Raw genomic sequence first — 24,796 nt, 5'->3', positions numbered from 1 at the left:
TGCAACCGTTTCTGCTTGCAAACTTCTTGAGGATCCTACACCTTGAGCTTCCCAGGACTCCAGAGGCACCAGCAGCTATAAATACCTGTTTGCTGCTTTGTAATGGCATTTTAGCAGCTGCTCTCTTAATTCTATGAATTTGTCTGGCAGAAACCTTCCTTTAGGGTATGTTCAGACTGAGGGCCAGATTGGAAGGAGCTGAAAGTGTCAGATTGCGTTTGTCATGTCATGCATATGCATTCATAGGAGGATCCAGGGGAAAGTGGGAGTTTAGCATAAAAAAGATGGGAAGGGAAGAGTAAAGAGCGCCTAATTATGTATTCCGCGGTATGTACAGACTGCTCCTGAAAGCGCACGTCTATTCTGCGCCTAAATACTTACACCTTGTAAAAGCAGGTGTTAATCCAAATTGCAGTTCAATGCGTCAATAAGAGAACCTTTCAAAGACAACAGAATCGCTATTTAGAGCACCAGTTTTTGTGGTGAAAGTATTTGTACTACCAAAAGCAACCTCAACTTTCGTTGGCCTTTCGAATGTCTTACTTTCACTTTCACTTTCACGTCATTCACTTAAACTTTCCTACTTGCTAGATTAGACTAATCTTCCATAGCCTACGTGCACAAGTAGTTTGAGTAGAACTACTGATCTTCATTATCTCCGCTTGTTTACATCTTATCATGTATGGTATTATTTCATGATCGCTAAACGTTTGATTCTTTTTAATGTTGTCATCAGTTAACTTCATTCAACTGCGCTTGTATTTAGGCACTGCCATTCAGTTGTGGACGTTCGTAAAATTGCGTTTATGGGCGGAGAAAGGCAGAGAAAGGCGCAGTTTACACTAAGGATTGAACGATTGATAAATACGATGGAAACTTGGGTCTGACAGCGTTCGCAATCTGCGGTGTGTTGTCCATGACGCTGATAACGCTACGTTCGCAAATGTACGTACATCTGGCCCTAAGTGTCTTTTTTTGCAGCTGCCGGCGTCCGTCTTACATTATAATCCTATGGAGTAGACCGTGCTTTCAAAAAAGACGTCGGCTTCTTTTAAACCGCAACCGTCTTTTTCTGCAGCTCAGAAGTTGAGAAATATTCAACTTCTAGCGGAAAAACGCCATACGGCATGCTGTCTTTTTTACAGCTAACCAATCACAAGCGGATTACCGAGACCTGTGGTTTCCATTGACAACAAGTAAAAAATGGAGAAGGTGACAGAACACTGGTCGAGAGACTCGTTTTAGTGTCTGAGTATAGGGAATTGTTTGACATGACTTCACAACTTTACCACAACATACCAAAAGCAATAGCCAACCCCAATTTTTTCTTCTGCGATATTTTGTATCCACACGTAACGTTAGTTACTTTGCCTATCGCAAAAAAAAAAACCCAGCTTCCGGCTGCTTTTTGGAACAGATTTTTTTTTCAAACTGAAAAAACGGTCTGCATAACTTCTTTTGTCAGAAAAAGACGCTAAGTCTGAACGTACCCTTATTATGCTTTTGTCTGCACAAACCCGCCTGTGCTCTGAATCAGCGACAAATTTCTTCACAGTACGATGATCACTCATACGTTTTCGGGAAATATCCAATGTTTTCATACGATACCAAAATTATGACTTTGATACGATACCTGCCATAAATATCTCGATACTGAAACGATACCACGGTGAAAATCTATCTGGAAAAGAAAGGACGCAGACCTCCTCCAAGTGTATTGAGCCATTTGTGTTGAATTTGGTGCACTTTTGTAGTGTGCAGGTCAATTCTGGGTTCTAAACTTCCTACATAATTCTTTTTTTTAAGAATGAATTGTTTTCAATTTATTGATATTTATAGTGTTATCACCATTGCCATGGTCTCAAAACACTTAAACAATTTAAATATTATATAATTAAAATAAAACAAAATTATAAATTAAAATTTGTATAGTGGAATAAAACAGTTGGAATAAAAACATGAATGAGTAAATACGTAAGACAAAACATACAATAAACAACAATAAAAACTGTATGAGACAGTAAAGACCGTACATATCCCCTGGTAAATATGAACAATAAAGCAGCAGAGTCAGTGAAGCAAGGGTGATCAAAGAGCTAGTGGTTGACCAAAATGTTGAGAAAAAAGAAAGGGTTTTACTCTGGATTTAAAACAGTCCACAGAGCCCGCCTCTCTGACATGTAAAGGGAGGCTATTCCAAAGTGTAGGTGCACGATAGGCAAATTACCTGTGTCCAGCTGATTTCTTATTTACAGATGGAACAATCAGATGGCCAGCACTCATAGAGCGCAGAGCAGGGCTTAAGGAGTTCACTCAAGTAAACAGGTGCAAGATTATGCAAGGCTTTGTATGTTAAAAGAAGGATTTTAAAATCAGATCTGGCTTGTACTGGCGGCCAGTGAAGAGAAGCTAGGACTGGTGTAATGTGACTGTATTTCTTCACTTACATTAAGACTCTAGCTGCAGTGTTCTGGACAAGTTGGAGGCTTCGTGTTGTACTTGCTGTGAGACCAGAGAATAAGGCATTGCAATAATCAAGTCTTGACGATACAAAAGCATGAACCAGTGTTTCGGCATCACGGAGAGATGACATGGATCTAATCTTAGCAATATTGCCTAGATGGTAGAAAGCGGATCGAGTGACCGCTTTGATATGGGGCTGGAAAGTAAGATTAGAGTCAAATGTAACACCAAGATTTTTAACAGTTGGGCTCTCAGAGATAATGCAGTTGTCAATTTTTACAGACAGATCATCCGGCAGGTTATTACTCCTAGTTAGTAGTCAGTAAAATGGTAATTTGATTAAGTAAATGTGATTTAAGTCCTTTATTGTTTGTTATGGTTCATTTACATTGTGTTGTGTTTTGGCAATAAAGTACCTTTAAATAGCCAAAGTAGGCTAGATCAAGGTGTTGAAATTACTGCATGCATCACTGAATGCTATGCAGAGGGGTCTAATCTTTAGGCCATCTGATGTAGGCTACCCTAGGCCTTCCGTGTTTGTGGGATTTCTTTCACAGTTGCAGGAAAAAGTGAAGATAGTCTTCTTTGCTCCCAGTGTAGGCTACAAGTACGACGTTCCAACCAGGTCTTCGTCTGATAGGCCTACACCATTACCAGTTGCAATGTATCTGTGTACATTACGTCTATTTCTTTGATAACATTATTTGCTACCACGTAATAATAAGCGCTATTATTATTAGGACTATTAACACGCTGTAGTGGTATTATATGCTGTGGGCTTTAATTTCGGACATTTCGGGCAATAATTATTGAACAAATTGCAGTCTACATGCCATGACAAACATAGTAGACAAACATTACCTAGCCTGGGTGCCAGTCCGAACTTAGTCCCGCCCACAATGTTTGAGGTCGGGAAGTTCGGTCTGGCATTGATCCATAGTGGCGCGAGTATGCTCGCCCAAAAGCTGGCAGGCCAATGAAATTGTCAGGGCGGGCTTTATACGATGATGGACAGATGCTCAACAGTAACGTAATCAACCACATCACCAAAGAGCGCTTGGGTTGAATTCGTTTACAACAACGATGGCTGCCGCTGGAGAATTGAGATGTAGATTCTGCTATCAGGTCTGTTCTAGAAGATGTCGACAGCGAATTAATTTTAAAAGAGGAACAGAGTAACGGGATCAAGGCATTTGTTGATAAGAAATATGTTTTTGCCGAAGCAACTGAAATGGGCATCACGGCGATGCAACTCGGCGTGCACGACGAGGTGGATATAGCCAGCAGTCGTTGCCAGATCCTTTTTTGAAGCCCGGAATCCTGGCTGCTGAACAACAAGTGGAGGGACATGCTAGGCTCCGATGTTTTTCAAGCCAACGTAATGGGTATCGTCGTGGACGAAGTTCATCTACTTACAAATGGTAAGAGAATCTAACTGTCTGACTTAGTAAATAACTCCCAATGTCGTGATATGAATCCCATGCTGTAAACATAGTAGGTATCATTGTACGTTCGCTAACTCAGACTTGGTACAATCATAACGTTAGTGTGATTGTAGCGAACTAGCTGTTAAAACATTCTAATGTAGGTTACTGTTTTATTTCTATCAGTGGTCTGGCTGCAAAAGGGCAGACGCCATTTCGCGACAGCTTCGCCAAGTTGGGGGACCTTAGATCCTTAGTTAAAGCTGCTAAGTATGTACAAAACAGACTTCCTGCATGTTCAGTCTTCGATGTTTTCTACACTTAGTGTAATTCACCACTTTAATTGAAATCAGTTGCATTACAGGAACCTGTCCACTTCTAAACACTAACCACTCTCCCCCAAAACCGCTTTTCCATTTGCATTCTCACTGGCCAAGTGGCCATAGGAACTGGTTGCCCATTCAGATGCAAATCGTCCATTCATTTGGGTGTTGCTTTATGTACTCAAGCACCATACCCATATTGGTAGTCACTGTACCCCTTATAAGTGATGTATTCTTTTTAGATGTCAGTACAGTCATTAAAAAGTACTAAATGATACTACTCATCATTTCTTATTTTTACTGTTACTTATTGGTTGCTTTTTGTACAGCTATATATTCCAGGTACACCTGTGCTGGCATTGACCGCTTCTGCTGATCGGGAATCCAGAGCCAGGGTTATGAAACAGCTTCAGATGGACAATCCAATCATTTTGGCTCTGAGCCCAAACAGAACAAACATCAGACTGGGTCTGATTAAAGTACCTGGCCATACACTGGAGTGCCTACACTGGATTGTGAGGGATGTTAGTACAAAGCTTGACCCAGCAGTTAAGACGGTACTTTATAATGGAGTCACTAGTTGTCTGCGGAAAGCTTTGTACTGCCATTTTGAGGAACAGACCACATCTGAAGGTTGTGGGGAGCTAATCCCCAAATATGAACACTTTCAAGGGGAGGTTTCATCACACCACAAACACAGAATAGTCACACCTAAAGGCACACTTTTGATCAGGGAACTGTTACAAACTTACAGGAGTAGTTTACTTCAGGACCATACAAACATACCACTTTACACAGTCGACACAGCCTGCACTGGTTTTGGAGATGAACTCATTGATCGGTTTTAGAACAGTGCACACAGATATTTGACCTGGACTTCATTATCCATAATTTCCCTACATACAAACTGGAACATGCAAAAGAGATACTATGAATGATGCATGAGGTTTTTGATGACATCAAACAGAGTCAAACTAATTTGTTTGATGACAGTGTTGTTCAGGATGACCGTGTTCAGGTTGACATGGATTACACTGGTTACTTTGATGATGAGGATAAGATACAATCATCACCAAGTAACTTGGAATCAGGCTTGTCAATGTTGAAGATCTCAGACTAGCTTAAAATTCAGGCTCAAGCTTCAGGGTCTTGTTGTTGTGCAAATGCCTTTTTTTTTTTACCTCTGTTACATTAATATTTTTGAATAAAATTAAAATGGTTTATACTTCTCTACTGGTTGGTGATGTTTCTGCATTTAAAAGACAAACAATAAGACATGTCAATAAAGGTTTTTAATATCTACACATAATAGGTAATGTTTGAAGATATACGCTGAACTTTGAACATACAACCAATAAGAAAACACACAAAAATGTTTTCAAGAATGTGGATACTACTAAACTATTATATGAAAACACAATTATTTACATTGTCATTTATGAAAACAATATTTACAAATTACCATCACCATTTACAGTTCACATTTACTTAATTATTTAAATAGGCACATTTTGCCAGTCCATTATTTTGGACTTCATCCACATCTCCTGGTAATTCAGCTTTGCCAATAAGTTTCTCTTGAAATTCGGGAATGCATGATACTGCCTGCCTGGGTGATTTTTGTTGGGAAAGTTGTGTCTCCCTGAAAACGTTTACCAGTGTTAAAACGTCCTCCTGTTCTCGGGCCATGCGATTTGTTTGCTGTGTTGTGGAGTTGTAATCCTAAACGGATAACTTGATCGTATATGCATTCACCTTTACTGTTTCTCTCAAAAATGAGGTCCGTGTGTTGAAGAACTCCGTGTATCCTTACATTATTTTTACAACACCTGCGAAAATCGCTCACACTCATCTTCTTCTACTTCTTCCAGCGTGCAGTTAAGTTCTGTTGACATCAACTATGCGTCGCTTAACATACGTCACACACTCCGTTGCTCTGATTGGTTGTAGGTCTATCCAATTGAGTGCAGAGGCATTTTTTTCCCTGGTTCGTTTGAAACACGCCCCATAATCACAGCTCAATGGAACAGTATCAGACTCAAATTCTGACTAGAATTGAGTATGACTACGTCAGGCTAAACATTACCAGTAGTACTGACCGAATATTAAATAGATTGTTTGCAAGTTATGGTAATGTTATAGGCCTACTAGCGTGAACATTGCGTTTTCATCACGTTAGCACACTATGATCAGTCGTTATGTCTCGTCAAAATTCACTGGAAGGTTTGCTTTATCCCAGAAAACCATAGGCTACTCGTTTCAGTTATACTAAAACAAGCTATACTAAAACTGAAGGGATGAACTTGGAACTAATCATGTAGTGGTGTTTTCTATAGCCTATTCGTGAACCTGTCGTTCGTTGAACTCTTTAAAAATGTTGGGATATGTCTGCGAGGTGCGCTAAGTTCTATGCGTAGCCTACTGCTTTTGAATGACTTTGAAACATATTTTACAAACGGGCCTCTGTGTACCTGATGGCTTGCCCTCACTATCCGCGATGTATCCGAAATAGTTACAGATTTCACTTCACCTTTTGTTTTATCCACAATGCCGAGGACTGTCGGCAAAGAACTATGTTGACGTTGGCTGCGCACTCATTCACTCGTATGCCTGGCTGCTTGACACGCCCACTTGCCTATGCGTGCAAGGAGCATGGAGAGTGGGAGCAGTCCACACAGACACACAACGTTATTATTTTAATAAAGTATCGATTCTGAAAACGTCGGAAATTGTAGCGTTTTTTGCGTGAAGGCATTGTGATACCTTTCTAGTATCGATACACCGTGCAATATAGTGCACAATTTCACACTTTTCAGCAGCAGAGAGATCCTTTTTCTTTCCCATATTGCTTGATTTGCTGTGGCATGCTTAATAATGTGGAACATCCTTCTTAAGTAGTTTTCTGACAAGTAGTTTTCTCAAGTAGTTTTCTTGACAGGGTCAAGTTGTTGAACTGGCACCACTGTGCTATATGATTCAGGTAGACATGTTCGTTGTTGTTGCTGATCAGAGCCACCACCACTTTGTCACCTGCAAATTTGATGATGAAGGTGTGACTGCTGCTGGCTGCTGGTTGTACAGCAGGGGGCTCAAAACACAGCATTGGGCAGGCACCTGTGCTGATGGATAATGTGCCAGATGCCAGACCACACACTCTAACCAGCTATGATCGGATAGTGAGAAAGCTGAATACCCATTTGCACAGTGAGGTGTTCAATCTAAGAGTCCTCATCTTTGTGACCAGAGTGAGGGGGTCTATGGTGTTGAAAGTTGAACTATAATCAATGAACAGCATGCGCACATAATTCCCCTTCCCTCCCTCCAGGTGGGTCAGGGTGGTATGCAGAAGGTTGGTGATGGTGATATCTGGACCTGTTTATAAGCAAATTGGGTCATTCCATGTGAAATCACCCAGTGCCTGAAAGGTCACCCTCTCTAAAAAAAAAACCTGAAAAAAATCACATATGAATAAATCTTAAATAGTATATCTGTATCACTAATGGTCCCAAAACCACAGCCTTTGAAGCTTCAAGTCATTTTAAGCATTGTGGTGAACAATCCTTTTTGCTCAACTTCCAACATTATTGGCTCTTTTGGTATTTCACACACATCACACTTTATATATAAGTTAAATGACAGCCTCAGAACTAACCAGAGAAGTGAATTGCTCTGAGAGACTATTTAGTGCATCGGGACTGGCAGAAGGGGGATGGTAAACACCCACAATAATCAGAGAATAGCCACCAAATTTTTTGAATTTGTATCTATCTATCTATTTATCTATCTATCTATCAAATTGTAATGCTAATACAGGTAGAAAATAAATCAAACTGACTGACGGACAGAAGTGGAGACACTTACAGAGGAGCTTAAACTGTTTTACAGCATAAATAGCTATGCCACCACCCTATTTAACTCTGTCAGCTCTGAAAATGTTACAACCATCAAGCATAATATCTCAGTCAGAGTCAGCAACATTGATATTCAACCAAGAATCTGAAATTACAATGATTTCAGGATCGTAGTTATTAACCCACATTTTTAGAATGTCCATCTATGGCAAAAGTCTCCTAGCATTTATGTGAACAAAATCAAGCCCTTTATATGTCTTAAAATTATGTGACAAGTCCGATATAGCATGTACACCCAAGGGATGATCTCCAACATCAGACAAGCGCTCACCAGCAAGAGTTACTGTTCTATGAGTTGGCCTGTTTAAAAGTGCCTTTTTGTTCATGTTCAATTTGCAATCGCAAGGGGCAGACCTTTGGCAGATGAAATTATGACTAGATGGCATGAAAGAGCCAGTAGCAGACCTACGCTCTGGTAAGTCACGCTGATCTGTCAATTGCCATTGATGGGCACCATGAAAATCAGTCGAGGGGCTGTACATCAGTGTAGGGACACAGGGATACAGCTGGATGGCATCCTCTGTTGTCAGCTTGATGACAGTGCTGCTAGGGCTTTAAGCAAATTTGTCTTGATGAGATGTCTTAAAATAAATAAAGCTCTTATTAAACTGAGTCAAAATGATCTCAAAAGAAAGCATTAGGTAAAACCAAAAACAATACCAACTAGAATTTTATTTAATTAATTAGATTATTAATAACACTTTTTTGGGAGTCACGTGGGACCGCTGAGGGAGATGGCTGCCTAGAACTTTCCTCCTGACTAAAATCCTCCTATTTTCATGTACATTCGATAATAAAAGCTTATATTTTAAGTTACAACGAAGTGTAAAGTGTAGTATAACAAGTGTGTGCGAGTGTCTATTTTGCGTCTTTTCCGTCCCCTCATGGCAAATATGTCGAAGAGAAGAACAGCTAAGCAAGGAATAAACTATGCTAGTATGGCTAGTGGCACTACATAGGATCCAATTCAGCCAGTGTTCCCAGCCTGGCAATGGATGCTATAGCCGGACTTCAGGCTACTTTGGAGAAAACAATGCATGAGATGGTTCAGGTTAGTGGCATACTTAAAGAGCTACAACAGGATGTTTCCCAAGTTAAGAGAGTACAAGCTAAAACCAGCATGGATATTACAGCCATATATGAACGACTGGATGAGGCAGACGGTCGAATTATGGACTTGGAAACTGAACATACTAGGCTGGCCACTGAATTAAAGAAAAGAGCAAAGCATTGTGAGGAGATGAGAGAGCAATGCAAAATGTAGAAAATAAGGATAGACAACTGAATTTGCGGATGGTTGGATTAAAGGAAAATGAGGGTGAACATTTGAGGGAGCTAACTCGTCAGCTTATTGAGGACGTTCTGTGAGTGAAGCTAGCTGACAATGAGCTACAGCGGGTGTATCGACCAGGGCCATCTCGGACGGATGAGGAGTCCCCTCCGCGACCGGTCGTCATGAGATTTCACTCTCTACTGGAGAGGGATCGAGTGATGGCCGCCGTTAAGGGGAAATACAAGAGCAAGAATACGCTGAAATGGGAAGAAGCCAAGATCCCAAACTTTCCGGACGCGACAAAAGCCGTGACTGAGAAGAGGAGGAAATTCACTGATGTTCGGAAGAAACTTCAAGCGATGGACATTCGATTTACACTCGCCTACCCAGCAAAACTTAAACTTAAGCAAAAAAAGATAGACTTAGGTAATATTGTTGTCAAAATCTTAACCCAGATTCGAACTCTTGAACAGGGGACTGGTAACTGCTGTGCAACGGCGGCTGTCATCTACCGGCCTTATGCGCCAGAAGTATGTGCAGGTTTTGAAAACTAGCATTAAACTGGATTCGATCCCGCAAAAGCAACACACGCGTGACTCTCCATCCTGATTCCCTACTCCCTTTTAAAAAAAATTTTTTTATTGCAAACACCATTGACATTACAGAAAATGCAACACTTCAACGACATGCACAAGAATACTACATCGGACAAACAGCTGTACATTACACAAACACATACTGTAACTTTAACAAGACATCACATTGACATGGCTTACACACATAACATTAATAACAGAAAGGCTAAGGATGATTTGCGTCCAGGATGATTACAGATATGATTATCAGGGATGAAATTGATGACCGGAATGACAAGAAGGGGGGCTGGGGGGGGGGGGGGTGCGGATGGTAGCTCTGAGAGTGTGAATGAGGTGGTGTTGGGATGGGGGTGTGGGTGGGTGGGGGGGTAAGGGGTAGTGAGGATGTAAGTGTGTGTGTGTGTGTGTGCATATGTGTAAGGTTGGCTTGCTGTTGGGCCAGGAGGAGAGAAGCTGGAACACAGAGAGGGAGGGTTTCAGAGGAGAGGAGTTGTAATTATTCTGTTAAAGATGAGTGTAATAATAAGAATAACTGATTGCCTGACTGATTGACAACCTGGGCACCCATTAATGGCCACAGTTCCACCCAGCCCCGGCAGTTATGGCGATGAGCTGATAGAGAGGAGGACCTGCGTGCCACCCAGGCCCCCATCATATGCACACGTCCCCCACTACCACGACCAACCACACCTCGCCCCCAGATCTCCATCCAACACGCCACTCTTGACCTAAATATGTATGTGAATGGCTAGGTTGAGAGCTCTATCTAGTGTGTAGCATTAAAAGAAGTGGGCATGCATGGTGAATATCTGTCAGGATTATCTATGGTGGGCATGCATGGTGAATATCTATCAGGATTTCCCCATGCACACCACACTTACCCTGTGTAAGATGTATGCCTCCTCTGTAATGTGTGCATTAAAATAAGTGAGGTATGCAGATAGACACCTGATGAGGTATCTACCTGCACTCACCCTTACCCTAGCCTGTTTTGTGGTTTTGTTTATGTTTTATGAATGTCACCTAATATGTAGTGCAATTAAAAGAGTAAGCGTGCTGTGTGCTTCCAGAACAAGGCATGTGCATGAGCGTATGAGGAGGGTGCACAACGGGGGCCCAGGGCCAATAGATAACCCACAGTACCCAACCAATGCCAAACCCACACAGCGACCCGCCAGGACCGAGTCTCCCAAGCCATCCAATGGGGCCCCGGCATAATAACGATGAGAGAGTGAAATTAGAAAAGTTATCAGAGGCATAATAACGATGAGAGAGTGAAATTAGAAAAGTTATCAGAGATGTAAATAAAAGGGGGAGGGGAAGAAGGGGATGCTATTTATTTGCTATTAATAATAATAATAATAATAATAATAATAATAATAATGATGATGATGATGATGATGATGATGATAATAACAATAATAGTTCCAGCTACCATCCCCTGCCCAGTGTTCGAGGATATGTGTATCTGTTGATGAAGTGTGTTGGTGTGGAGATGGATCTCAGGCAAAGAGGGTCAGGACTGTAGGTAGGTGATAAAGGGGTACCAAGGAGAGGTTGTATCCTGAGTATTGATTACGTTTGTAGTTGATAGGTTTTCTAATGATATATAGTCTGTTAACAAGTTTTTCCAATGAGTGATGTGAACATTGTTCCTAGATTTCCAGTTCACGAGGATTGTTTTCTTGGCGATAGTCAGCGCTGCCAGCAGTTTTTTATTGCAAGAGTTGCTTAAATTGACTGTGGATGTATCACCAAGTATGCATAAGGAAGGGGATGCTGGGATGTGACAGCCAAAGAGAGAGATGTTGTGACACTCACCCAGAAGTGGTTGATTGGAGTGCAATGTCAAACCGCATGGATGTATGTGTCTGGGTTATTTTGTGTGCAGTGAGAGCATAGATCCGAACCAAACCCCATTTTAGCCAATTTATGTGCAGTGAAGTGAAATCTGTGAAGAACCTTGTAATGTATTAGTTGTAGATTACTATTCTTTGTCATGAGGTAGATGTTTTTGCACATTTTGGACCAGAAGTCGGCACCAGGAGTAATTGATAAGTCTGATTCCCATTTGTGATATGGCAGGCCAATTGTTTTTTTTCTGAACCACATATAGTTTTGTAAATTTGGGAGAGTATTTTTTTGGGAGAGGGAATATTAAGCAGCTCTGAGATTGGTGGGAGAATGTCAAGGTTAGCTGTCTGGATGTTAATTTTTCCTAGGATAGATGATTTAATTTGCAGGTATTGTAAGAAGTGTTTACTCTCGATGTCGTGCTTCTGGACCAAACAGGAAAATGAGGCCAGATTATTGTCTTGAAGAATGTGTTGAAGGTGAGTGATACCCTTTCCCATCCATGTGTGAAAGTTAAGTGTTTTTTTTATTGACGGTGAAATCTGGGTTATTCCAATCAGGGCATAGTGCTGGAAGTGTGGGGCCTCTAGTCCTCCCAGTGCTTTTGGTTTTTGGAGAGTGGTGAGTTTGATCCTTGGGGTCTTATCTTTCCAGTAGAATTTAGTGATTAATGAATCGAGAGACTTAAACCAGAGTGGGGTGGGCTGGGTTGGAATCATAGAGAGTAAATAGTTTATTTTGGGCAGTATTGTCATTTTGATTACTGAGATTCTGCCCATGATGGATAATGGGAGGTTCTTCCAGCGTTGAAGGTCATCATCTATTGAAGTGAGTAGAGGGGAATAATTTAGGCTAAATAAGTCTGACAGCCTGGGGGAGACTTTTATCCCTAAGTAAGTGATATAGTTAGTGCAGAGTGGAATAGGTGAAGAGTTGGCCATCACATCCCAGCTGTTGGGATGTAATGGGAGAATTGCAGATTTATTCCAATTGATTGAGTATTCAGAAATTTTAGAGAATGTGTCAATTAGTTTGATGGTTTCTTTTACTGATGTTGTGGGGTCTTGAAGAAAGAGAAGAACTACTTGCAGATCTACTTCAACCCAAAGATTCCCTACTCTTTGAGCCAACTAATATGTTACGCGAATCAATTAACTATTGTAGGCTACCATTAATTAATAACGTAGGCAACACCCAGGTAACATGTTGTCCAGGCTATCTGAAACAAGGGGTTGCCTCTCATCTACAACAACTGGTTACCTTGGGCTGCTACAGTCGTCAGTGCACTGTGCACAGTAGGCCTATGCTACTCTTTGTAGTTGATCAACTAAATAAAATATGTATTTGGTGATGACGTTATTGTAGGCCTAGTAGACCTAAATTCTGAGAAATGAAATGGTACGAGAAACGATCTACATAGCGCACCAGACCACGATGTCTTCAAGGGTTGAATGAAGGGAGTGAAAATTAGTGTATTTTTCAAGTCAATAAACATTCTTAATTTTCGAATGTCTTTGTCAGGGAACATCTGACTTTTAAAAACCATAGGCCTGGTAGTCGCTCAGACAAGGAGTTATAAGATAAAGGCAATACCATTTGTGTCACCTAATGCAGTTCAGTGAATTAGCAAGATACCATCAGAAGCCAACAATCATAAAGCACCTGTGCGTGCGCGCTCTCTCCCCTGCGCTGTCTGCGTGTTGTAGGCTATATTTGCGTGAGTTCTTTCTATCTGCTTTCCTTTTGTGAGTTGCGACCACCTATAGACGTTCTATGAGGTAGCTGTGTCACAAAACAATACGCTTTGTCAGACAACTTTTAAAATGATATTCAGGGCTATATACATTTTAAACATTCGGGGCTGAAGACCCGACAAAGCCTTGCGTTAATTCTTCAGGTGGGAAGTGTCAGGAATTTTCATACGAGAGACGCTCTCATTGGTGGTTAGTATATGGAGTAGGGAATTGACAGCAACATATCCAATCACATTATGAGAGATGCTGAATTTAACATAAACTGCGATGTTTGTTTGATTTTAAATTAATGTAAATTTAGCCAGGACTGTAAGCTGGCACACGTGGGTGCTCGATGTTTTCAGTGGGTGCCCGAGAGACGGAGCACCCACGGTATCGGCGCCTATGACAAGCATATCTCGCGGTTGCATCCATTTCAAACATTCAATGTGAACGTCTGGGATTGGGGAGAGCACTAAATGCTCTTCTGAATAAGCACGAAGTCAAGCCTTTAAATGAAAAACACTCTTTAATAATCAAAAAAATAAAGTAAACTTGTGACCATCAAAAATCGTTTATCGCCTGTAACTCCGTGATAACAGGACGTAACAGGAAGGCATTTGGCTGAGCAATTAACTGAGGTTAATAAGCTGTATTTTTTGTCCAAATAATGTCTGTCTATCATCGTTGCACTTGGAGAAAACCAGAATGTTTAATTTGTCCTGCGTTTCTTCTACGGCAGCAAACGGGATTCACTCGCCGTTAACCAAATATTTCTTTATTAGGGCAGGACAGGCATATTTCTGGCTATTAAATTATTTCTAAACCAGTCTGCTAAAGTCTGTAGTTAAGTCTGTGTAGGGTTTTCCAGCTCCATTTCTTTTTACGAGACACCTTGCTCACTTGAGACCTCTGCCGGTTGTTGCAGCGTCACTGGAAAAATACAAATTAAAGTCACGTGATCCCGCGCGCGAACCGCGAGGGAAGCTGGCCAAGTCGAAGCACTGCCCACTGTATGTTGATGTCCTGTTTCAGTCATTTGAAGAACTCAAACAAAAGTTTTATTTGACGGATAAAGCAGACTTCTGGAAGTATTTACAGCTCAGGAGCTGTGTAACAAGTCTTAAAATCTCACTTGATAATGACACAAATAAGCTAATCTGTTATTTGAAGCTGCCAGAGCTTGTCCGTAATGCCTCTGTTTTTTATAAAATCATGGCAGATAGTTTGTATGGTCATTCTAATCACCTGAGGGTACTATGGGAGAGGGACTTGAACTCAAACATTAGGGAAAAGGTGGTCTCCAACGCTGGGTGGCCGGTGAGGGATGCAATTAGCAAATTCACACATTATAAGGATATTCTGGTGTATTACTATACACCAGTCAAGCTTCATAAAATGGGATTAATGCGGGACAATCTGTGTTGGAAGTGTATGAATGACACAGGCTCCTATCTTCATCTTTTGTGGGATTGGCCCCTGGTCTTTCCTTTTTGGAAACAAATCATTAAAACTATTGCCGATTGGTTAGCCACACCATTGCCAGAGTCTCCCCAGCTGTGTCTACTTGGAGATGGGTCACTTTTTCTAAAGCGGAATCCGCTCTGACACTAGCAGGGTTTATCACCTTTCTTTTTTTTTCTCCTTCATGTGTATGTGTTTTAATTGTGATTTCTTTCTCTGAGTTTCTTGCCCAGATTGCTGTATACAGTAGTGTGTGCTTAGTGATGTTACATGTTGTTAAATGTGACAAGTATATTGTGTGTTTCTCACATGGGAAAACAATAAAAAACTTTGATTACAAAAAAAAAGAACACTTTTTTGCAGTGAATCCAAATGAATGGGTAACTCCACACAGGAAGGTCATATGGATATTAAAAGTTGTTATTTTGTTGGTATGACATGGGTTCGTGTTGCATGTTGCACGCATCATCACAACACAAAACAAGGAGGTGAGTGTGCCAACATCTGGCTCAACGTTTTGTGTGAGGGACTTCTGTGGTTGGTGAAATATCTCAGGGAGCTATTATGATATATCAGATATGAAAAAAGTTGCAGTGGTTGGACAAAATTGCTAAATCGCCCTAAATTTGCGGGGATTTGTTGAATATTTGTTATTGTTACGATCACTACATAACAAAATCTAGGAGGGACTTATTAAATATTCCATTCTATAAATGTCTGCAATGTGCAGAAAGTCCTGTACCGAGATGGTCCAGTATGAATACATGTACCATTACACCCCCCAGTTTAGCCTATTCTGTTGCAAGAGAAACAATTATACTGTTCTTAATCTTGATAGCACCCTTAATCTAACCAATCAAAATGTTTGAAGGTGTTTGTTTCTTGGTTTAATCCATGAGGGTAGGTGGTGTAGAAATGCAGGAAATAAATAAATAAATAAATCTCCATAAATAAATAAATTCCCATAAACCATACATTCTTGTGCTTGAGTGCCTTGTTTTCTCCCTGTTTTTTATGTTGGTGTCCCCACTCCCAACATCAGTTGTAATTTAATTAAATTTGAAGTTCACACATCATATACACACTAAAATTGTTCATAGTATTTCCGGTTCTGTGGTTCTATCTTTTATATGATATGCACTGATTTAAAGCCAACAATTTAGGTTAATCTGTGAGGGCATTTTGGCGTACTGTTACAGTGCTCTTAGGATTTCCTTTTATGGTGCTACCTCACATCACAGTGCATTATTTAGAGGCAAAGCAAAGTAACAGAGATTACCAGTATGAATAATGCACTAACTTGAATTAAGTCTGCTCTGGTTAAGGTTTTTACAAAGGACACTCAAATATGCATGGTAAGGAATTGTTACAGGTTTCATGAAATGGCTGAATAGGACTGAGTCTTATTACTTCATGCAATACAGAATATGTATCCATACCTTTTATTCCAGTGAAGTGTCACTGACAAACTCAAAGGGACAAAGATAGTTTTAACCTAAAACATCTTGAAAAATATAGGCCAGTGGTTACTGTTCAAACACATGTTTGTAATGTGTATGACCCTTCATGTTTTTGCTATTCCAACTTTGATAGGGGTAAAAAGTCAGCATGTTTGCTTGTAACACAGGCAGGTAGATTACATGCATTCATTCATTACATCTAGCTTTCATTCTCTCTCTCACACACACACACACACACACACACACACACACACACACACACACACAGTCAAACAGGGGCAGGGGGCTACAACCTTATGCACACAAAACATTAAAAATGTACTTCTGGCCATGCTTTCAACAAACTGCTGTAAATTCATTCAGAAGTTATATAATCAATATTTTATTAGCAAAGCAAAAGGACCGAACAAAAATAATGGGCCAAAGCTAACTCTTGTCTTTCATCATGTCAGATATTTCAACATAACATTTTGAACAGTTTTTACAAGATGTCTCATGTGGCTAATGAACTGGTAAAAAGCATGTTTGCATGTCACAGAATCAGTCCGTATCCTCACCAGATAAACATCTGGATTGATTATTTATTTATTTATTGATTGATTGATTGATTTCCATCAGTAATTTTGTATTAATGATTCCCGGGACACTGAAAGACTGGGTGGGCATGTAGCCCCACAAGGATGACACGGAACAATTAATTTTTGCTTGGCTGACATGTTCAGTTCATTTTGATCCGTCGCCCACCACCTTTCCGCACCAAAAGGATGGTAGGGCATACACAGTTTTCTGTGAATATCTTGAGAACCATAGGGCCTTAGAGGACCTATTTTTTTGTATGTTGGTCTGAAGGGGCCATCTAAACCCTTCTCACAACCACTCATTTGCGGTATAGTGCCACCTAGTTAACAATGAAAAAGCAAAAATGAGGCATTGTAATCCCAGGTATCTTTGGCTGACATGTTCAGAACTGCACAAAATTGCTACTTTTGTTAAAGGATCATTATGACACTCTCTGAATACATGCTAAGTTTTGTGGAATTCCATTCATGGGGGGGCAAACAATAAATTAATTTATGTGTACATTTAGTGACTGTACACCAATCGGCCTGTAGGTGGTGGTATTGAGTGAGTGTTTGAAACACGCAAGCATGTGCACGCACACATACATAAACACACACACACGCACGCACACATATAAACACACCTATACACACACACACATACACAAAAATAAACACACACATGTACACACTCATTTACATACACACAAGTTGAGTATTTATTTTTATTCATTTTATTTTTTTATTTTTGCGGAGAGAATGTATTTTGTACCGCTATGCGTTATATCTAGTTATTTGATTGTTGTTGTATGGTTGTAAACTCAGGGCATCGCTGTAAAAGAGCTTAAAGCTCAGTCAATTTTTGCTGAATAAACAATGGTTGATGATGACATCGACATTTCCAGAGCTGCTTCATTGACTAATTAATATTAATTAATTAGTCAATGAAGCAGACATATTAATTAAGTTTTTCCAAAGGTGTAATACACATATTAACAAGACCCCACAAACCTTACAAAACCCAACTAAGTGTAACAGACATGAAACGTACAGTATACAAAGACTATTTGAGATTATTGAAATTATAGATTGAGCATGTGAACACAAACAACATGAAACAAATAAAGACAATATTTGACAAGACAAAACTCTACAGGGGACAGATTACAATGGGGGTGGAGGAGGAGTGTGTGTGTGTGCATGAATAGCTATGTGTGTTCATGAAGGTTTGTGTGTGATGAATGTTTATGTGTTGAAATGTTAAAATCAGCAGCCTGGAAAACCCTACACAGACTTCACTACAGACTTTAGCAGACTGGTTTAGAAATAATTTAACAACCAGAAATATGCCTGCCCTGCCCTAATAAATAAATATTTGGTTAACTGCAATGAATCCCGTTTGCAGCCATACAAGAAACGCAGGACAAATTAAACATTCTGGTTTTCTCAGAGTGCAACGATGATAGACAGACATCATTTGGACAAAATATAGAGCATATTAACCTCCGTTGCTCAGCCAAATGCCTTCCTGTTACGTCCTGTTATCACGGAGTTACAGGCGATAAACGATTTTTGATGGTCACAAGTTTACTTCATTAGCGGTTTATTTTTTTGATTATTAAAGAGTGTTTTTCATTTAAAGGTTTGACTTCATGCTTATTCAGTAGAGCATTTAGTGCTCTTCCCAATCCCAGACGTTCCCAATCCCACTAAATGCTTATTCAGTAGAGCATTTAGTGCTCTTCCCAATCCCAGACGTTCACATTGCATGTTTGTGTCTTGCCGTTTTAATATTTTCCCGTAGAATATCTACGACGGAGTATTAGGGCCACACATGAAGGAAAAAATATATTTGCCATGTCGACATTAAACTCGACATTTCGAGAATAAAGTTGAAATATCATGTCGACTTTAATCTCGACGTGTCACATTTTGAGAATAAAGTTAGTTTGGAGAGAGAACGACCGCTCGAGACGATTGAAAGGGAGGACGAATTAAACATTCCAGTTTTCTTCGACTGCAACAATGATTAGACATAGGCCTATATCATGTGAACAAAACATAAAACATTAACCTCCGTTGCTCAGCCAAATACTTTCCTGTAGGTCCTTATCACGGAGTTACAGGCGATAAATGCGATGGTCAAAAGTAGCCTAAACGTCATTAGCGGTTTATTTATTTATTGTAGGCCTACTATTAAAGAGTGTTTTTCATCTAAATGTTCAACTTCATGCTTATGCACTAGACTAGGCATACTAGGCGCTCTCCCCAATCCTAGAATTTCACATTGCTTGTTTGTAATGGATGCAACAGCCTATTGCTGAATGTCTAGGGACGAATGAAGCTGTCCTCCTCCCGACCACCCCATGTACTAGTAGCCTACATGCGCACATATGCACACACAGTGCATAAATAAAGTATACATGCACACATATTCCCTCACGGGATCAAAATAGTATATATGCTTAAGCTATACTTGTGTTTATAGCCTCCTATGTTTATTGCAGGTGAGACATGGAAAAGCAGTTTTAGAGAAATTAGTTAACCTATGGAGAGTGACGGCAGGCGGTTCATGAAGGGCAGTTATTTGAATGTGCGGTGGCCTTACCCACGTAAAACAGTGAAATAGCATTTTGTATAGAAACATTATATCATTGGATACATGTATTATTCTAGCTATATGGCCTAAACGGCATGGTATTTCCAACCGCGAGATACAGCACTTCACGATGACGGCAATGAGTAGTTAACAGACAAGACGCAATCTATCTGAATATCTGCAATCTAGCAATCTATCTGAAATAACACCTATTTGATTTGAAGCCCATTATTCATGTAACACGTTGTGTGTTAGTGTAGGCTAGCTTAAACTGTGTATGCTATGTTTAAACACAGAAACGGCTCTAGTAAAAATAGTCAATGATCTCAGACTAGCTACCGACTCAAACAAAGTCTCAATCCTTATTCTTCTGGATTTGAGTGCGGCATTTGACACCATTGATCATAGCATCCTAATTCACCGCCTTGCGAAGTGGGTGGGTCTCTCTGATAATGCTCTAAACTGGTTTCAAACCTACATTACTGGCAGAGATTTTTATATCAGTCTAGGAGATCATGTATCTGAAAAACATGACTTGCCTTTTGGTGTGGCCCAGGGGAGCTGCCTTGGTCCCCTGCTATTTTCTCTATATATGCTTCCATTGGGAAACGTCATAAGTCAGCATAATGTAAACTTCCACAGCTACGCAGATGATACCCAATTGTATATTTCTGTGGAGCCAACTAACCCAGATGGCCTTTGCTCCCTCACTGCATGCCTAACCTCCATTAATCAGTGGATGAGCAAAAACTTTTTGAAACTAAATGATGACAAAACAGAGGTACTTCTGGTTGGACCAAAACTTAAGCGAGATATTATTCTTAGTAATCTGGGGAACTTGGCACACCAGGTCAAACCAAAAGTAACAAGTCTCGGTATCATCTTAGATGCAGAGTTAAGTTTTAAGCCCCATATCAGTAAAGTTACTCAGACAGCCTATTTCCACTTGAGAAACATTGCCAAAGTGCGGCCCTTTTTAACTCAACAAGATGCAGAAAAACTAATTCACGCCTTTATCACTAGCAGGTTAGACTACTGCAATGCACTTTTCACTGGTCTTCCCAAAAAACATCTAAAGAAATTGGCACTCATACAGAACTCTGCGGCTAGACTTTTAACTAAGACTAAGAAGAGAGAACACATCACCCCTGTGTTGGCTAAACTGCACTGGCTCCCTATTTCCTATAGAATTGATTTTAAGGTTATGTTAATTACTTACAAAGCTCTGAATGGCATAGCACCTTCATATATCTCTGAGCTTTTAATATCTTATCAACCACAAAGGAAACTTAGATCATCCAATTCTAATCTTTTAATCGTACCCAAAGTGCTCCACAAACAAAGTGGAGAAGCTGCGTTTATCCATTATGCCCCCAAACTATGGAACACCCTGCCTCTGTACATCAAGCAGGCGAGTTCAGTAAATATTTTTAAAAAAAGATCTGAAAACATACCTGTACAGGAAAGCTTTTAGTTAACTCATTTTATCCTGTAGACTACTTTTTCAGATTATTCTACATCTGCTGCTATTGGAGGGCGCAGCCAGCCAGAAGCAGATGGGCTCCCCCTATTAAGTCAGGTTCTGCTCAAGGTTTCTTCCTGGAATATGGGAGTTTTTCCTTGCCACAGTTGCCATATGGCGTGCTTGTGGGGGGTAAGAGGGTTAAGGCTGCCAGTCTTATGACGTCATTTTCTATATTTTTGATATGTTGCTGAGTAGATCATAAACAGCAAAGAAAAGTGATTGATAATGACTGACTGACTATTATTGTGTTACATGCTTCAAATGTAAAGCACTTTGAGCTGCATTCTGTGTATGAAAGGTGCTATACAAATAAAGCTTATTATTATTATTATTATTACTTTGATTTTTTGCTGTTTTCATTAATACAAAAGATGGGTGACCCCCCCTCCTAGACAAAAAAAAGTTAGGTGACCCTCCCCTCAACAAAGAATAAAAAGACATGACCCTCCCCTATTTTCCTCCGGTGGCCCCGTTTATAAATAACGAACAGTCCCTTATCACGTATGTTAACGTTCCCCCACTGTCTTGCCGTTTTAATGTTTCCCCGTAGAATATCCCATATTTTAATACTCTCATAACAGCCCTGCCATCGGGCCTGTCTCTGTGTTGCCCTGTTGCTACCCCTTGCCCTACCAACGAAACAGATGTCTGTTGTCAAATCATCGTTTTCCTTGCTTGAAGGCGAACTTAGAGTGATGTTAACCTATTTAAGTTTAACGGCGTAATTGTCGTGAGAGCACAATTCATTGCCGCTTGCATGTTCGGCCTTATGTCTACGTGCGCACCTGAGGCTACTCAGCTACTAGAGAAAGAATTTCCCCTGTTTGTATGTTCACTCCAAGTTGGCCTACCATAACTTACCAACTCTGCACTATAGACCCTAACTGGCTATTTATATTTTTCTGTGAAATAAGCAAATGTATTTGTTCAACTTTATGAAGCAGAATTACGCACTAGGCTACTTGGAACATAACACATTTGACAAAGGACAGATGTATGTTATAGTGACAAAATAGTGACACAATATAGGCCTATTAACTGACCACCCGATTCATGTTGACTGAGGGGCAGGGGGGGGCATCAGACATTTGTGCCCAGTTAATCCGGCCCTGCCCCCAACAAATCACACCTTCCCACCAGCTGTGACAGCTTAAAAGAAGTCGAGAGGACTCGCACACTCACAGACCTATTCACAAACCGGTTTTGTGGCATTTCGCCTGTTTTGAAATCCTATGCGGCTACAGGAGCTTCAAATCGTGAGGAAGCAATTTTGCATTGTAGGCATAACTAACATGCAATAACGCCACCAACAACAACCAAAACTAGGCTACTCATTGTCAACATGTAAATTAAATGTAACATTATTGTGAATCAAATTAAAATGTTCTCTTTTGCAAACGTAGGCATAGGCATAGTAACAGATTAGGCCTAATTTAATAATGTTACAAAGATACTACATCAATCCGTATGTTTCATTATAGGCTACTAGGCTATTTGTTTTGCCTTACTCTTGATTCATTTAGGCTAGGCCTTTTTATTCAGTTATTCATCATCTTCCGTCCTTGTGTAGCGCACGCATTCTCAGACCTGTCACCTGCCACTCATCGTAAGGGAGGTGTTTGGAAGACTCACTCACTCTTAGTCAAAGATTCTAGAGCGCTCAGCTCCAGAATCTGTTCAGGAGTTGTCATTTTCCCTTACTAAGAGTAGATCTGAAAGGCTTTGTGAATAACTTAAAGGTGCCCTGCCACACAAAACCGTTTTTACTTGTATTTTTTTAAACATGTTAGGTCCATATGTGTTTGTGCTATGTCGTGAATGTGAAAATGAACAGCTAACTCCTCTGTCAGCTCTAGCCACTGAAAAGAAATAAGCGGAGAAATTAGGCCAATTGCAAAAGCTCTTCAGATTGACGTGGAATTGATGAGCTCATTACTATTCATGAGCTCGCCCAGTTGAGACCTTGCCCACACAATTCGTTTAGCTCTGTGACCGTTTTCGTAGGCCTATGCAAGGATGGCTGAATGTCAACGGACACTGCACAAATATAACTTCAACAATGCATTTTGCCCAAGAACCCAGACTTGAGGATCAAATGGCTTCAGTTTATTTTTTGGAACACGGGCTTTGCAAAAAGGTTGCTGTTGAAGCCTGGAGCAGGCTACCATCGCAGTCTACGACCAGTGCCTGTAAGTAAAATGTAATTGTCAACTCAAGGAAGTGCTATGTTATACAGGTTTAATGAACTCGCTAGCCTAGCAGGTTTTATTTATGCACATTTGGACAATGCTAGCACTCGCTAGCCGAGCTAAGTTCATGCCATGAAGATAAATTTAGTTGATAATGTCATGTTATGGAGGAAACCTACATGTACTAGCTGTTAGCCAATCAGAGTCAAGCAGCTTAGCTCGTTGAATATTAATGAGAACTGGCGCAAATCGAGCTGAGTCTTCATGCAGGCTTTCAATACCACACTAGAATGGCTTGAAACAAGGTAACCAAGGCATGTTTTCCACAAAAAAATGTTAGAGTCCATGGTAGAACTTCAGATGGCAGAACTTTCAGACAAAGTAATGAAATATGTGTGGCAGGGCATCTTTAATAAGAGAAACTCCTAGCTACAATCTTTTATTGCTATTTAGGAGTAGCCTACTCCTAGTGGTAAGATAAAAGGCTTTGTGAATATGACCCCTGTATTCACAAAGGCCGGCCGTATTCACAAAGCCTTTTATCTTACCACTAGGAGTACTCCTAAATCGCACTAAAACATTTTAGCTAGGAGTTTTCTCTTAAAAGCTATTCACAAAGCCTTTCAGACCTACTCTTAGTAAGGGAAAATGAAACTCCTAAACTAAGAGTGAGTCTTCGTTGCTATGGATGACGTCATTACTCATGCACGAGCTTGCTGAAGTGACCACCTTGATTGGCTGATGATTGTAACGCGGGAATGATTCCAAACACCTCCCTTACGATGATGAGTGACAGGTGACAGGTCTGAGAATGCGTGCGCTACACAAGTAGTGCGAAGGACGGAAGATGATGAATAACTGAATAAAAAGGCCTTGCCTAAATTAATGAAGAGTAAGGGAAAACAAATAGCCTAGTAGCCTAATGAAACATAGGCCTACGGATTGATGCAGTATCTTTGCAACATTATTAAATTAATCTGTCACCACAGGCTATGTCTACGTTTGCAAAGAGGAGACCATTTTAATTTGATTCACAATGAAACGTTACATTTAATTTACATGTTAACAATGAGTAGTTTTGGTTGTTGTTGGTGGCGTTATTGCATCCCTTTTATGAATGCAAAATTGTTCCCTCGCGATTGGAAGCTCCTGTTGCCGCATAGGCGACGCATTTCAAAACATCGCAACGTGAAATGCCACCATAAGCTGTTTGTGAATAGGTCTTAGTGAATTAGGAGTCCTCTCGACTTCTTTTAAGCTGTCCCAGACAGTCTGCTAAAATGCTTTGTGAATTACTTTTAGTGAAATAAATTAGGAGTCCTAAAGTTATGAGTGACACGCCCATTATTTTTAGGAGTTGCTCCTAAATTCGCCACTTAGGAGTTACTTTTAGCCTTAAAATTCTTTGTGAATACGGCCCCT

The 24,796-nt window shown here is 40.3% G+C and overlaps 1 protein-coding gene and 2 long non-coding RNA genes across 6 annotated transcripts in view; 2 read left to right on the top strand and 1 right to left on the bottom strand.

Moving 5' to 3' along the window:
• The window catches only part of cnih3 (cornichon family AMPA receptor auxiliary protein 3), a 151,164-nt gene that overhangs the window by 35,399 nt on the left and 90,969 nt on the right, over window positions 1-24,796 (top strand). The window lies entirely within an intron of this gene.
• On the bottom strand, window positions 1,251-23,669 carry LOC121711798. The gene is made up of 3 exons (XR_006032445.1): window positions 23,659-23,669; window positions 13,221-13,227; window positions 1,251-1,491 (listed from the first exon to the last, which is right to left on the bottom strand). It is a non-coding gene; the product is annotated as an uncharacterized LOC121711798 (long non-coding RNA).
• Window positions 3,733-4,736, top strand: LOC121711797. Of its 3 annotated transcripts, none has more exons than XR_006032443.1 (2): window positions 3,733-3,884; window positions 4,540-4,736. It is a non-coding gene; the product is annotated as an uncharacterized LOC121711797 (long non-coding RNA). The 3 variants fall into 3 exon arrangements; XR_006032444.1 differs by lacking the exon at window positions 3,733-3,884 and adding an exon at window positions 3,896-4,157 and having other exon boundaries at window positions 4,553-4,736; XR_006032442.1 differs by lacking the exon at window positions 3,733-3,884 and adding an exon at window positions 3,896-4,157.

The sequence above is a fragment of the Alosa sapidissima genome, chromosome 6 (assembly GCF_018492685.1).
Source record: "Alosa sapidissima isolate fAloSap1 chromosome 6, fAloSap1.pri, whole genome shotgun sequence".
NCBI lineage: Eukaryota > Metazoa > Chordata > Actinopteri > Clupeiformes > Clupeidae > Alosa > Alosa sapidissima.
The sequence above is the reverse complement of the archived record's forward strand: the minus strand, read 5'-3'. Positions and strand labels throughout refer to the sequence as shown.